This window comes from Leguminivora glycinivorella, chromosome 6, assembly GCF_023078275.1.
Source record: "Leguminivora glycinivorella isolate SPB_JAAS2020 chromosome 6, LegGlyc_1.1, whole genome shotgun sequence".
Classification (NCBI taxonomy): domain Eukaryota; kingdom Metazoa; phylum Arthropoda; class Insecta; order Lepidoptera; family Tortricidae; genus Leguminivora; species Leguminivora glycinivorella.
This window is the reverse complement of record NC_062976.1, coordinates 2360319-2376562: the sequence shown is the minus strand read 5'-3', so window position 1 is coordinate 2376562 and position 16244 is coordinate 2360319. Positions and strand designations below refer to the sequence as shown.

Sequence of the window (16244 nt, the reverse complement as noted above, 5' to 3'; positions counted from 1 at the left end):
ATGTGTAACTAATAGGTATTAGTAGCTATAAACACTTTAGTTCAAAATATTGTCCTAACATAGTTGCATGCTTTATCTCTACTAACAATAGTATTCACATAAGACACAACATGTAAACAGTTACCTATCAACCAGTAAGGATTAAAGTTAGAACTGAGCGCAGCGCCAACAAACTGGTTATTCCCGTTTGGCGCATTAATTGTACTGCATAAGTGTAATTGTTTATTATGAATAAATAAATAATAATAACACGAAAACATGTCGGTTAGATATTATTTTCATCTCTAAGTACAGTGTGGAAAAATAAGTCGGGCCGTTAAGGGAAAGTACCTTCAATCCTAAGCTGGCTCATTTTTAACCCCCAACGCAAAAACGACGGGGTATTATAAATTTGACGTGTCTGTCCGTCTGTTTGTATGTATGTTTCTCTGTGGCATCTTAGCTCCTGAACGGATGAACCGATTTAGATTTCGTTTTTTTTTTGTTTGAAAACTGAGTTAGTCGGGAATGTTCTTAGAAATGTTTCATGAAAAGCTTTTTTTTTAATTTAAATTTTGTGGTTAAGTTATACTTTAAGTTATACATTTAAAAAAAAAAGCAAAATTGCATTCAAAGATTTTCTAAAACTCGTTGCCTCGCCCGGGACTCGGAACTAACTAACTCTGGTTTTAATAGGTATCAAAGACATATGTAACTCCGTATAGACAGATAAATTCTAAGAAAAAACGTACCTCAGTAAGTCGGTAGCTCGGTACCATACAGAAAAAGGTACGGTGGCCTAGATGGCATTACACCTTTGGGGTACGCTCAAATAGATGGCGCTAATAGTAATATTTGACATTTTAACACATATCAAGCTAAAAATATGGGTCAAATTGTCAAAACTGAGGTTCAAAAGTTGTAAGCCTGTGTCAAGAGATGGCAGTCTATGCACTGTGATTACACATTTTACTTCGACAGTAACTCTCTATAATACTCGATCCTCTTTGATAGGTATACAATTAGATACTTAGATATACATAATATACACTTCTGGATGAGATTAGCCCAGGACCGGGATGAGTGGCGCACACGAAGGGAGGCCTATGCTCAGCAGTGGGCGATTAATGGCTGAAATGATGATGATGAATATACAGAATGTTTAAAAAATTGTAGGTTAGTCATCAATACACACAACGCGAGTAAAGTCATCAGTCATCGCGCTCCTGTCGGTCGCCGATTGTTTCTGACCGGAGGGTAATAGCCCGGACTAGGGTTGCCCACCCAATATCGATAATAGGCTAGTTTATGCCCTGCCTGAGTCTGTGTTTCCGCACGAGTACAATCCAGGTCTCTTTAAAGCAAGAGTAAATAGGTATCTCATAGGTAAGCGTGCTCCACCGTAGACCGCATCATCACTTACCATCAGGTGTGATCGTGGTCAAACGTCTACCTATCCATACAAAAAAAAAAAAAGTTTCCTACTAGTCAAATCAGCTTCTTTTTAAGAACTGTGAAAAAGATTTTCTAACATGGAATTAATATGAAATAATGAGGAGTGACGTCACGGTCAATTCATTTACTTTATATCTTTCTATTTGACTTATTAAATAGAAATTATGTTTAAAAATAACTACTGTCCATATTTTTCTTCTAATTATTTGATGCTTTATTTAGTGCACTGCATAATTTATTTTATTTTAAGTATAGGAAACTAGCCTATTCCAGCGTGCGTACTTGCGTAGCCGAATGCACAAACGCTCACGAAACGCTCGTAGATATCTATCTCTATCGCTCTTGCGTATTGGCGCGACAGAGCCAGACTACCTTTCGAAGCGTTTTGTTTTCGTTCCGCGTCGTAGAAATGCCATTCGGCTATGGGGCCAGTATTGCTAAAAAAATCTTCAAGGTCCGCTTTCCTGCTCAGTCTTTTCCACTTCGCTCGGTCTCAGGTGTGAGATTGTTCTTTTGCATGTCCGCTGTCAACGTCCAGCTACTTAGCGCTTCTTAGACCTACCGACGCCACCGCTGACCTATAGGGTCTTGGACAGTGAGATTGAGGCATCTGTTTCCGACGGGCCCGTAACTTTCATGCCGATGACATAAATTTGACGTCACCTTGCACATAGAATGATTCAAGAGTTTTTTAATAATTAATCATTATTCATCAATCATTTTAATCATGACTTCAAAACTAATCTATTCATACGTGAAATAATTAATACTTACTTGATACGTGAAAAGTAAATTAAATTATTTTTTTATTTTTATATATACATTTTATTAAATAGTTTTGTTACCATATTTCAATAAATTATTAAAACAAAACAAATTGTTGTTTCGTTTGACGTATCAGAAGTCATTTGTACATGATTAAATTGATTAATGAATAATGATTAATTATTACAAGATAACCGAATATTTGAATCATTGACGTCAAATTGATGTCATCGGCATGAAAGTTACGGGCCCTGGGCATTACCATTGGAGGCGATTTTCCTGCAGCTAAAAAAAAATTACAAAAATCTGTCTAGATACCATTTTAAGGTGCGAATTTCTCAAAAATAAAGGATACTCGATTAACAATTTTAGAACTAAACGGGACTTAATCGCGTAAAGTAAGATAAGCCTAAGTAGATACCTAATATTGCAGAGGTGAGAGATACTTAGCCGAAAAAAGTATCGACAATCGAAAAAATTGTAATATCGATAGTCGCGGGTCTAACAAGGGGGGTTGTGAGTCTACAAGAAACGCGGTCCTGGCAGGGTTATTAACGAGCGGCGGCATTAGCTTGGAGTTCGATCCGTCCAACGAAGGTCGTACGTGGAAATGTAATTTGACCTAAATTGGCCCACGTAAATGAAAAATTGGATTGAATTTGAAATTTGATGCAGGAACAGGCTTTCTAATTAGTGTAAAAGTTTATTTGAGAGAAGTTCAAAGTTGTTTGAGGATTTTTTACCACACCAACTGGTAAAAGCTCTCTTTGCTATTCGGAAACTGATAGTAAATTTGCATTTTATCCACAAGGGTGCAAAGTGATTTCATACAAATTTTAACTTGATGTCTTAAGATGGCTGTTTTACCTATAAATGATGATTTTGAATCATAAATATTGAATAAATTGATGGATTTCATTTATTTTCATCTTTTATAGTCAGTATTTTTGTTCGTGTTGGTGTCATGAAAAATTTTGTGTTTCACTCGGTGGCAAAGTTTGTTTAACTTTCGTGCCTTGAGAACCTTGCAAGTTGCAATCAATTCTTCAATAATTTTGGTTAAAAAATAAGCTTCGATTTCTTTCACTCGTATTTCAAAAATGCTCTTCATCAACTTCGTTTGTGGCGTTTTTGGAAGGTTTAGTAACCTATTACTACTAACCTAACCTATTTTCCACGTATATACTAGTATACTATCACTATAGGACGTATAAGGGTAACATAGTGTAAGCTACAATATAATTTTTTCTTCATCCATATGATTTATTTCAGTGAACAATTTGTAAGCCATTAGCTTCAGCGGTCCATCACTGGGCTGTAATTACGGAGACAAATTACGCGAGGACCCAGTGTTATGCGTCCACACTGTAATTAACTATTTAGTTCGTGTTGAAGCGCTGATGTCCAAGCGGTAAGACTGTGCGACTTACTATACAGAGGTAATAGGTTCGAGTCCCGTATCGTAGCTATGAGTTTTTAGGAACTTATGTAGAGGTATAAAATCATTTGATAATTTGCTACTCACTTTTCGATGAAGGAAAACATCGTGAGGAAATCGAACTAATCCCGATAGTGTTTAGTTTATTATTATTATTATTTATTTATTCATAATAAACAATTACACTTATGCTGTACAATTAATGCGCCAAACGGGAATAACCAGTTTGTTGGCGCTGCGCTCAGTTCTAACTACAGTTAGTTTACACTCTGGATTGGAAGGTCTTGATGGCATTCACTTTTTTACAAACAAGTTTCAACGCTAAATATTGGTATTAGTTTCGAAAGCGGACCCCTGACTCCCTTAACCGTGGCAACATGCCATGATAGCGCATGATATATTTCAGTAAACAATTTGTAAGCCATTAGCTTCAGCGGTCCATCACTGGACTGTAATTACGGAGACAAATTACGCGAGGAGCCAGTGTTACGCGTCCACACTATAATTGACTATTTAGTTCGTTGTACAGTCAGCAGAAATAGCTAAGTAAGTACAGTTGGTGTAATAAGTAATTAACTTAAAAAGAAAACTGTGAGATATACAAAATGAAATATATCACTCACGCATAAAAATTGAAAATTGCTCGACATGCGTTGCTACCCGAGGAGCATTTTCGATGAGGGCGCGCATTGCTAGCGCCTTCTTATAAGTGAGTGACCCGGTCCAATAATTTATTCAGTAGCTAACTTTTAAAATAGTGAGATACAGTCAGTACCTATATTTAATCTTTTTCGTAGTCCAAAAAGTGTAAGAATAAAATGTATTTTTTTTTAATTATAAATGGGCTTACTCTTGATCACAGACTAGCCAAAAATACCAATGAACCTCAATTGTATCTGATGTTTTTCGTGTATAATTCCCCCATCCTCTAAATCAAGTAGTCAAATACCGGGTATCCTAATATGGACCGTCCCATTACCGGTTACCGGTATGAGCGCGGTCCATCACTGGGTAATGGCACAAATGACAGGGCGACTAATACGTGTATTGTGTAATTTATGCTTATTCGTTAGGCTGGCTACACACGGGAGGGGTTTTGTATTAAGGTGCCTACACAGAATAGAGGAATAAGTAGGGAAGAGTTGTAACTTCATACATTAGTCAATGCGGGTTATTTGTATAGGCATAGTTAGGTGACATCTAGCGACATTCACGCGTCAATCACGCGTCAACTAGCGTAAATTATCAGTACTGCTACTTGTCAATAGATGTCGCGACGAACGAAAAGTATAATGCTCACCAATTTTTAGCTAATATTACATTAGTATTAATCAAAAATTATTAAGGCTTCACGTTTTAATTTGTAAGACAATCATTCGTGTAAGGAAAGAATAGTTATTTTTTATACAAGGGGGCAAAGTTGTATTTTAACGCCGAGTGTGGAATTGAAAAATGAGCAAATGAAAGGAATCTATAGTTGAACCACGAGTGAAGCGAGTGGTTCGTGAATAGAATCCTGAACTTGCGAGTTTTTTAACACACGAGAAATACATTTGCTCTATCGCGCTTGCGTATTGGCACCAAAACTTTTCCCCCCACTATAGCGAGGAAACCAGAACGCAAAAAATGCGTTTATCACTGCTTCCAGTAGTTCCACAGGTGGTAAATCATCGTTATTACTAGATTCACCTACTTTTATCAATTTTAAAGCAGTTAATATGACTTTATTCAAGGTCAAATTACTTTCCCACTAGTGGATAAAATGCGCTTTTACCCGCTGGTATTAAAGGACAAAACACGTGTTTCCGAGCTAGTGAGGGGAAAAATTAATTACCTATACCAACGTTTGTCAACGTATTTTTGGGCCATCCTGTATGTATTGGCGCGGGCACCTTTTAATAAGATGTAACTTTGTAAAATATAACTTTTGGCCACATATGCGTAAAGGCAGTTCGATTTAGATAAGATCGCTTATACAGCTGGCATTACTGTGTCCTACTTTCAATATGTAGAGTAACTTTATAGGTAAATTACGTGTCATTAGGCGAACGGAACGGAACCGAGTTAGGGGCCATTTGTTATATTGTATAAATGTATGTTCATATATATGTATGTACTGATGTGCCGACGGAAAGTTTCCAAATTTATAAAATTTTCACATAGGAAAACTTCGGAAACTTTCCATTCTTTGTATGGACAATTGTATGGATGGAAACTTTCATTTCATAAATTTAAATTCCAAAAAAATTAAGATTTTTTGGAAAGTTTCCGCAACTTGCACATCACTTAATGTATGTACATTACATCAACAACATACAGTCACGCCTGTATCCCATAAAGGGGTAGGCAGAGCACATGAAACCACTAAAGCTTCAGGGCCACCCTTGGCAAATAAGGGGTTAAAAGAAACCGAAACTGTGGCATTGCAGTGAAAGGTTGCCAGCCTCTCGCCTACACCACAATTTAACCCATATCCCATAGTCGCCTTCTACGACACCCACGGGAAGAAAGGGGGTGGTGAAATTCACCTTATATTTATGTACATTATAATGTATGTACATATTACGTGTTGGGCTGTAGTCTGTAAGTTTTATGTACAATTTTATTGTAATAAATAATAAAAAAAAAAAAATGTTTTCATGTAACATTTCAGACGACGTAAGTTTGATCATTTCCTTTGTATGCAAACAGTGAAACGTGTCGTCAACAGTAAAAAGTACCTTTTGGCCATTGGCACTTACATCGCATAGCACCCCCATTGAGTACTTTTATTAGTAAAATAAAACTATGGAAACGGATTATATCGCGTATAATGAACTTACAATTCATCCCGACGTTTTGTACATTGTAACTTTTCCTCAGTCACCCGTTGACTACGAACGCTGTAAACGTGTCACGCTCAGGTGCTCGAAACGTCGGGATGAAATGTAAATTCATTATACGCGATATAATCCGTTTCCATAGTTTTATTTCATGAGTAACGTTCTATCATCATCATCATATCAGCCCTTTGTCGCCCACTGCTGAGCATAGGTCTCTCTTCTAGTACGCCACTTCTCTCGGTCATGGGTTAGTCTCATCCAGCTATTTTCCGGATGTCATCGAGCTAACCGATGAGTAATTATTAGATCAATATTCATAGAGATATTCATTCATAGAGATCGATTTGCGAAGCTTTCAACGTCGGAAATCCTTCTTTTTATATGGACATTGAAACTTTTCATTTCATACATTTTTTCCTATATTTCTTGAATCTTTCATGAAATTTTCAAGAAACTTTCCATTTTCGGAAACTTACCGTAACTTGCAGTGTCGAGGTACCTTTACCCGCGGCACGTCACAAATATTGCCTTGTGAAGTACTCGCCGCCATCGGCGAAGTTGTTGAAACTTTGGGCTCATTTTCACTCCCTTAGGGGTTAAACTTTAAGCCTGTCTCAGACATTATAACATTTAAACATAATACTTGCCAAAACATAATCGTTAATACTCGTAAAGAGCTAAGTTCATTAAGGTCAACCGGGGTATTTGAGTCTGGTGGGTTAAATGCGTTATTTAGGGCCGTTCGCAGCAACGAAAATGGAGGGTTAACTCACCATTTTATATGGAATTTGACAAATGACAGCTCACTAACCTTTTTTTTTTAACGAGGGGAAATGCTTTACGCATATCATCCCAGGTGCAGGGACCGGCCTGGGATGGTTATGTGGGACTCCCATATAGGCTAATAAGACCCATGGTTTACCCACTAAAACCCCTCGATTGCCGCCTCAGGGCTATAGGACGAGGTCGCAGGCACGTTTCGGCACTCCTCCGCAACCAGCTCACTAACCCTGAGTTAAGTGGTTGGTGCAAGTGGGTCTTAAATATGTTCTCCATCGATCGAGAAGTTAATACTTTTCTAGTAACTGAAATTATTTCTTATCAGGTCAACCTGGGTATTTACGTCTGCTGGTGGACAAATGCGTCTTTTACTGAAACATAATTTCTAAACGAAATACCTATATTACAAGTAAAAAGTATTTACTTGTTAGTCATTAAAATGATTCCTTGCAATATGATTTTAATTTGATTTATACTGAATTTCTCTCTGAGAAGAGAAATTTGATTAAATATTTTACGTCTTATCTGTCCGATTTAAACTGACATTTTGTTTAATTCCAATACAAGAGCGAATATTTTATCTCAATTTTTAAATGCAAGGAACTGTTTTTGAACGGTCAACCTATACAGACCTTAAATTTTCGTGATACATATTTATATGTATACGGAAGTACACTCACGTTAATACATCGCATTCGGCTACAATGTTTTGAGTGATATATGTCGTTGTCGACTCATCATCAGCAAGGTTAGCACATGATTGCCGCGAGAGTATGTCGCAGCGAGATAGACTTACGAGATAGACATCCTTATGTCATTAATACAGTTAGAAGGAGACTAGGCCTACAGAACTCGAAATATGTCGCCGAACGCGATCTATGAAACAGCCAATTTTTTTTCGCGTTTGCAGCCTTGGCCCTATAATGAAAGTTGTTTACTATGACCTCAAAAGTCACTATGCTGAGTAGTAACTGGGGGGCGATTTTTGAATATCACATACGGGATTTTGTCACTAAAATACCGGTTAAACGGTGACTTGCTTATTATTTTCAGTAACAATTTTCTGAATTCGAACGCGTGAGACTCAAAAATGCCGGCCCCCTGGTCTCATCAAATCATTGGTTCATTAAATCTTTGAATAATCAATCCCATAAAAAATAAACAATCCACATGACTCCTTCTTCCCCTCGCTATCTTGTGGGACCATAATTCTTCCGGGTCCGACCCACATTACTGTCACAGTGCCCAATCTCAGTAATTAAGGACATTAGTGATAAACATCGATAAAGGCACGAGAATGTAGGAAACAAAATAAAAAAACCGGCCAAGAGCGTGTCGGGCCACGCTCAGTGTAGGGTTCCGTAGTTTTCCGTATTTTTCTCAAAAACTACTGAACCTATCAAGTTCAAAATAATTTTCCTAGAAAGTCTTTATAAAGTTCTACTTTTGTGATTTTTTTCATATTTTTTTAAACTTATGGTTCAAAAGTTAACGCACTTTTTTTTCCTTTAGGAGCGATTATTTCCAAAATACAATTTTATCAAAAAACGATCTGAGTAAACTAATATTTTAAATAATCCAACAATATATCACACGTTGGGGTTGGAAAAAAAAAAAATCAGCCCCCACTTTACATGTGTACCCTAATAAAACATTTTTTTCCATTTTTTATTTTTGCACTTTGTTGGCGTGATTTGTTTGGTACCAAATTTCAGCTTTCTGCTAACGGTTACAGATTATCCGGCGGACGGACGGACGGACGGACGGACGGACGGACAGACAGACATAAACTATAAGGGTTCCTAGTTGACTACGGAACCCTAAAAACAGATCTGGCCCAGTGTAACGGGAAAGTGTGTGTCTGTTTGTTTGTCCGTCTTTCACGGCAATACGGAGCGATGGATTGTCGTGATTTTTTTAGTGGAGATACTTGAAGGGACGGAGAGTGACATAGGCTACTTTTTGTCTCTTTCTAACGCGAGCGACGCTGAAACGCTAGTCAACTATACATGGGAAATAAAGAAATAGTGCATAACGATACAAGTGCAGAGAGAAGCAATTCGAAACGAGTGGACTGAAGGGAGAAGGAATCGACACGAGTTACGAAGTTCCTTGTCACACGTGTATCGTACGACTATTTTCAGTACAGATGGTCCTTTTAAGTTTTGTCTTGATATTAAATGAACCACGAACATGGAAAATGTGTTTCATATATACCATAGAGGAATAACTTGTAACTCCATACATCAGTAAATGCGGGTTATTTGTATAGGCATAGTTAATTGACATCTAGCGACTGTATGCCGATAGGGACATTCAAAATATGGTTAAAAATATACAGGTGGATTTTACAAATATTATTAAATGGTCACACGACAATGGTATAATTCTTAATATAGACAAAACTAAATGTATGATAATTAAATCGCCATATCTACAGGAACCGTGCGAAAATGTTAATATCATAGGGCATACATACGACTGTCTACATAATAGCCAAAAATACTGTAATTGTAGTAGTATACAAGTAGTGGATAGATATAAATATTTAGGCTTGACTATAGATACTAAATTTAATTGGGGTATACATATAGAAATAGTGTGTAATAAACTGAGAACGGTACTGGCAAAATTGATAAGTTTGAAAAACGTAGTGAGTAGAAAGTTAATGCGCATCCTGTATCACTCGCTGGCCGAGTCGGTAATTACCTACGGATTAATTGCTTATGGACGCACTTTTAAAAGTTATCTTGATAAAATTTGCAATCTCCAGATTAGAATAGTAAAAAATGTATTAATAAATAAAAAAACTAAAAACGAGTGTAATAAAAATTATAGACGACTGTTTAAAGAATTAAAAATATTGCCAGTGCATGAGAAGGTTAGTTATATACTCTGTATGGATGATTACGGACAGGACAATTTCAAAACGCGTAGACTACCGTTACGTAAACTTAGAATAACAACGCAAAAACATACCTGGAGCATAATGCCAACAATTACTACGGCCAAAGAACGCGTAAGTATATCATTCCCAAAATACATAACCAGTTAGACCCCACCGTAGAGGAATGTAATAGTAAGCAATCTTTAAAAAAAAAACTGCATGATAAACTATTAGAGTTATATGATAGTAATATTTGTAACAATTAGTAAGTAAATCTTAGAACAAATTAAGTTATCCTCATAGAAAATAAATTCAGTAAGTAGTAAACGATATACCTATATAGAAATAAATGGCTGCGTAACTACGATACCGCGTACCGGGACGCGATGTGATTAGAGTGCAAACTCGCACACGTAAAGAACGGGCCGAGCCGCGGCGGTGTAGTGGGTGCGCAGCAATGTTCGCTTATAGTTAGGTAGTATGTAAGTTATTTAGTTAAGTGCGTAGAATAAGAAATATACGATATACGAGCGCTATATCCGCCAACAAACTGTCCTCAGTTTGGCGGAATTGTTTCATGTAAAATAGTTGTAAGTTTCTTGTTATAAATAAATTAAAAAAAAAAAAAAAAAAAAATGACGCGTCAAATAGCGTGAATTTAATAATTCACGCTATTTGACGCTGTACCACTACTCGATACTAGGTTTCAACAGTGTCTCGACAGTCAAAAATTTTATATTAGAACAGTTCACAACTTATATTACAAGCAGAAGGAATTGAAAACAGAATACTGATTTATACTATTGTAATTAGCTAAAAATTCGTGACTTCGTTCGTCGCGACATCTATTGACAAGTAGTAGTAATGATAATTTAAGCTAGTTGTCGCGTGATTGTCGCTAGATGATGACCGGTCTGGCGCAGTCGGTAGTGACCCTGCCTGCTCAAATAACTCGCATTTACTGATGTATGGAGTTATCACTCTTCCCTTACTTATTATTTTCTGAAAAACTTACACGTGCAAAGAACGAATATGGAACTCGTGTAGATTAAACTCCCTTCAATCGTGTTTTAATTTATCGATACTCGTTTCAAACTTCATCATTTTCGCACTCATACCGTAATGTACTATTATTTTAAGGACAGGCAAGTATACTCCGACCGCTACCAAAAACCAATTAAAACGGAGATGTTTTGATAAGTACAGCTCCGATTAATTAACTGTTCCAACTATACTCCGGCGGGTGACAGGCTCAATTGCCCAATTACGCTGACAGCTGGATTCAAATGTTTTAGCTTCCGTGAAATGTATTTGATTTTAAAGGAATTTGGTATTGCGAATGTCGTGTTATGATGTTGATGGGCTACAGATTTAAGTGGATAAGTAATGTTAATTGCTTGCATAGCGATATTTAGATGGCTTTTAAACATTAATTTTGGCAAGTAGATACTCTTGCCCGTGTGGTGACGGTTTAAGAATTTCACCACCCCCTTTCTTCCCGTGGGTGTCGTAGAAGTCGTCTTTGGGATATGGGTTCAATTGTGGCGTAGGCGAGAGGCTGGCAACCTGTCACTGCAATGTCACAATTTGGATTTCTTTTAACCCCTTATTTGCCAAGAGTGGCCCTGAAGCTTTAGTAATTTCATATGCTCTGCCTACCCTTTTAAGGGATACAGGCGTGATTGTATGTATTGTATGTATGTATGTAAACCATATACTATGCTAAACTATTACAATTCAAAAAATAGTAAACGCTCACACTTGTTTTAAACAAGGCATTTTAGCAGTTTAGTTACCCCAAAACATAATGCCATACTCCAAAATCAATGTTGCAAGATCATAATACGCGGCTTAAGTGCTTACTATCAACAACCAAGCAAATTAACTACACAGTTTAGAATAGCGCTAAACGTATCACATTATAAACGGCAGCACTTAACAATAGATTAAAGAGCTATAACTGTCTGTGGTTCAGTAACTTTACTTTGATCCGGTAATTCGTTCAAAGGCAAGCCCTTCGTTGCGTGTTTCGCGGTGGATATGAAATGCTCTAGAAAACTTTACCTTTGGTATACTGTTACTAGTATTGTTTCTATGTCAGTGAGATTTACAATTGTGTACTTTATGACCCTGCTTATAACACTTTCAATTCTTGCATTTTGTACACAGTTTTAAAGTCACTCTCGGGTCGGATGCGATAAAATAAAAAATAACATATTTTATCTTTTTTTGCCAGGTTGCACTGGTCGTGGTCATGGTCGCGCTGCTTGTGTTATAAATTCGAGAATATAGTTCTTTTTAACTTCTATACTTACATCAATTTTGAAAAAAAAAAAATCGTAGTATCATCCTGATTGATCGCGACCCTGAGAAGGCCGAAACAACGCTTTTTTATAATTTTTACACGCAGAATTTCACGCTGTCGCTCTTTAATACATAAGGATTGGTTAGCTAGAATGACCATCATTGATGAAAAAAACTGGAAATAGTCATATTCTTAGTGACTAGGTACTCTTTTTAGTACTTGTCGTTAGCGTATATGAAAAAACCATCTTATGGTTCTTCCACATTGGTGCTGTAATTTGTTTTAGGTTGTAATATCTGGGCAACCGAGCTTCGCTCGGTTCTGTTTTGTATCCTTGACATGTGTCGCCATCTAGTTCAAAAATGAATAGTACCTACATCGAGCGAAAGAATTCTCAGCCTTAACAACACAACTACTCCACACGAGATGGCGCGCATTTCGCCACAAAAACTCAAATAGTGTATTTTCTATTCGTTTTAGCCTTGACCTGTGTCGCCATCTAGTGTTTGCAATAAATAGTACTTACATCGACCGAAAGAATTCTGTCTTAACAGTACAACTACTGCACACGAGATGGCGCGCGAAGAAAAACGCATGAAAACTCGAAAATTCGCGTTTTCCGGGACCTAAGGATAAGTTAGACCGATTTTTCACCCCCAAAAACCCCCACATAACAAATTTCTGCGAAATCGTTAGAGCGGTTTCCGAGATCGTCAGTGTAAATAAATATATATATAAATAAATAAATAAATAAATATACAAGAATTGCTCGTTTAAAAGTATAAGATAAATGTGCACACATACACACACAAGAAAATTACATGCATCCTTTTCTTTAAGGGTGCTAGAGAAAAGGATACCTATAGTTTTCGTAGTTCTTATTTACTGACAGAGTATATGATCACCTTTCTGCTGCATCATCAGATCAGCTTCATGATACCATACCATAATATTGCAATGTCACATGAATTACATGTGTGTGCAAAATTTCAGCTCAATCGGTAACTGGAAAATGGGTCAAATTTAGCTTCCACGTTTTAACCCAAACTAACATACTAACAAGGCAAGTTAAATAAAAGCTTGTAAAAATTGGAAGCATAATACGCTGGCGGAGTAGTCACACAGTATTACGATATTGTTAAACTGTGGTAGTTACAAGTCGAGCCTGCTCGAAATGAGAGAAATACCGCTGGGCCTATTAATCGTAAGCAAGTTACAGCAACTATACAGCCTAAGGAGTTACAACACACAACGGGGTCGGCACACTTACCCAGTTTTAAACTGCGGCCCTATTACCGGAGTTAACCCGTGTAGTGCCCATTATAGGGTCCTGGAAAGTTGCCGGTACCGGCCGTGGAAGGGTTGACAAGCTTTTTCAGTTTGAACTTTGGAGAGTTGTGGCATATTGTGCATATATTACCTACATCCATACTAATATTATAAATGGGAAAGTGTGTGTGTCTGTTTGTTTGTTTTCACGGCAAAACGGAGCGACTAATTGTCGTGATTTTTTATGTGGAGACAGTTGAAGGGATGGAAGGTGACATAGGTTACTTTTTGTCTCTTTCTTACGCGAGCGAAGTCGCGGGCAAAAGCTATATGCATATGTTTGTAGGGTCGCCATGTCCGGTTGGCGGAATATCAATAAAATACGGAGCTCGATTACATGTGCTTATTGTGCAAACGCAACTTAATACAAACTACTCAATGCATAGATGATACATGACCAGAGATCGGAAAAATTTGCTTCATTGCTCGCAATAATGTGGACATGTCTCCAAAATTAATCAAATAATTAATCATTTAATTTATTTCTTACTTGACATATAATTTGATTCCTAGTCATCATCATCATAAACTTAAGAGTTAATCTCTTGTCGGTGGAGTATTTTCCAGCTTTTTCTATCCTGTGCCAGCTCTTTGACACTTTGATACGACACGGCCCCTACTTTTTCTTCCCGTATGTCATGCAAAAACAAGAAACTTCTGATCAAGGTGTACATCTGGAGTATAGCCCTTTATGGATGTGAAACGTGGACAATGACCCTAAGAGATAGGAAGAGAATGGAAGCGTTTGAAATGTGGTGCTGGAGACGAATGGAGGGAATTAGTTGGAGAGACAAGATTACGAATGAGGAGGTGTTACGAAGAGTAAATGAAAGACGAGCCATCCTGAAAACGATTGAAAATAGACGCGGAAAAATGATCGGACATCTGATGCGACACGACCACTTTTTTTTTATTACTATTCTGGAGGGACGGATTGGTCGTAAGAGAGGTCGAGGAAAGCCCAGACGCAGCTACATGGATTCCTAGTCAATAAATACAAAAGTTTTATTAAAGAAAATAATCAGTATTTATCGAGTTAGCATTTATGCTGAGTCGGGACCATTTCGTGTTTTAAATTTTTTTATTTGCTTGTGTATTTTTATTGTAATTACCATGAATAAACAATTGATTGATTGATTATTTTTTTTCAAGTTTTCAGCAGTCAGTCTATTTCTTTTTACATCAAAAACATACTTAAGCGCTGAAAAACTCCGCTCGCAATCCACTGATGTTAATGGGGCAAACTTAAGTAGTTTTATAGGAATATTATTATTCCAGTATAATTCAGAGTTTATTTTCTGTTCTAAGTTGTGGGCTATAACCTCAAAATCGGGATTTCTGTCAAGGACGGCTTTCATTTTAGTTTGCAAACGGTTACCTATTTCTCCGGGTATACTGTCCAGGGTGGCTAGCCGAATGGCACAATCGCTCACGAAACGCTCACGAAACGAAGCGCTAGTAGATATCTATCTCTATCGCGCTTGCGTATTGGCGCGACAGAGCCAGCGGCGTATCGCTTTCGTTTGGCGTCGGAGAAATGCCATTCGGCTACGGGGCCAGATTATTTAATATATTTCTTATTTTACTTAAAGTGTATTCGACAGTATTTGAAGAAGACTGTAAATTCTTTATTACAACCAAAATGGATTTGAAATGTTGTGAAATGAACTGTAAATTGTCAACAACATCATCAACTTTTGTATTTATTGACTATTAAGAATCAAATTATATGTCAAATAAGAAATTAATTAAATTAATAATTATTTGATTAATTTTGGAGACATGTCCACATTATTGCGAGCAATGACGCAAATTTTTCCGATCTCTGTACATGACATATATATCTATAGATACACTCATACATCATACACCACAGTAGTAGTGTTAAAATTAAAATAAAAATACAAATTAAAATATTTTCAAATGAGAATAATTTAATTTGTTCTAAGATTTCTCTTCGCTATCTCTCTTCGCTAGCTCGTAATCACATGTGTTGATTCAGTTAGGAGGTCGAACTAGTTTCGGTTCTACCTCCGAGATGGCGGGGGGCGCCAAGCCTTCGGTAATTGTGTCATATACTTGGAAATTTCGACCCTTGCTTTCGTGATCCGATGGCCGAGTGGTTTTACAGGCATCCGTCCGGTTAACGGAGTACGCTGGTTCGATTCCAGCTCGGAACACTTGGAGGCCTTGGTCACTTTTTCTTTGTATATGACATTTATTTAATGTTTATAGTACCTAAATATTAGACGCGCTCAATCTCCTACTTCTTTTAAGATACTTCTCAAGCTTCACTTTTTATCTGATCATTGATCAATGATACCTTGATAGACTTATGTCCCCTATAGCTGGCATGTAATTTGTTATATATTTATGTATTTGTATGTTTATGTATTGTATTTTATTTTTATGTGTGTAGTATATTGTTTTGTGTAGTATAGTTTGTGATTTCCTCTAAATCTACATTTAGTACACTTACTTACA

At 37.0% G+C, this 16244-nt stretch overlaps 1 protein-coding gene across 1 annotated transcript in view; it reads left to right on the top strand.

Moving 5' to 3' along the window:
- Positions 1 to 16244, top strand: part of LOC125227613 — a 147067-nt gene that overhangs the window by 20733 nt on the left and 110090 nt on the right. The gene's annotated exons all lie outside the window — the stretch shown is intronic.